We start from the raw sequence: 959 nt of genomic DNA, 5'->3' as shown, positions 1-959 counted from the left end.
CCTGGGGGCTATGTGTGGAAATCACACAGCATGGAAAGTTGGTACAGACATCTTCACTAGCCAGTGTAGGTGACCCCTCAAAGGAGCACTTTTTTTGCCCCCTCTTTCCTTCTTCCTCCTCCAGTGTCCCTTCCATACCTGTCCTCTCCCAGGCAACATACTCATGCAAACACCAACATTGCCAAATGATCAGGAATTTCTACCCAAGCTGCAGTATTTTTCTTTTGTTTGTTGTTGTTGATCACATTTACTGCCTCTTCTCATGTGATCCTACCTGCTTTTGAGCACACATACCTTCTAGGCAGACAGAGACATAAACACCAGCACCAGATGGAGACTCATCCACCCAAACCAAGTTCTTCTTAGACAAGTTTGTTCTTTTATTCCTTTCTCCCTTCTCCCACAAACATGCCCCTGAGATCACACACTAGCCCACATTCACACTGCCATATCAGTAAAATTTCATATGCTCATCCAAGTCTTATCACCCTTTCTCTTCCCTGCTTCTTTACATTTCCTTCTTTTGCTTCTAGTCTGTTTTTTTGTTTTACTTCTCTCCTGTCTCTCTATTTGTTTCATTTTCTTTTTCTCACTTCTTCTTTAATTCTACTTCTTCTAAATCATTGGTTCTCAACCTTTCTAATGCTGTGACTCTGTAATACAGTTCCTTATGTTGTGGTGACCCCCAACCATAAAATTATTTTCATTGCTACTTCATAACTGTAATTTTGCTACTGTTATGAAGTGGGTAACCCCTGTGAAAGGGTAGTTTGACCCTCAAAGGGGTTGAAACAGACAGGTTGAGAACCACTCTTATATATATCTTTTCCTGGTATGATTACTTATATGTGGGAAGCAGAAAGATTTCTCCCAAGTTGTCTTCCCCAAATATATGCCAAACTTAGCTGCTTGCTACATGTGGCAGATGACTATACATTTGGAGTTCAACAGAAGTAGGT

The sequence above is a fragment of the Echinops telfairi genome, unplaced genomic scaffold (genome assembly GCF_000313985.2).
Source record: "Echinops telfairi isolate 266 unplaced genomic scaffold, ASM31398v2 ScPeMD7_7441;HRSCAF=8479, whole genome shotgun sequence".
Classification (NCBI taxonomy): Eukaryota; Metazoa; Chordata; class Mammalia; order Afrosoricida; family Tenrecidae; genus Echinops; species Echinops telfairi.
This window is presented reverse-complemented; position numbering follows the sequence as displayed.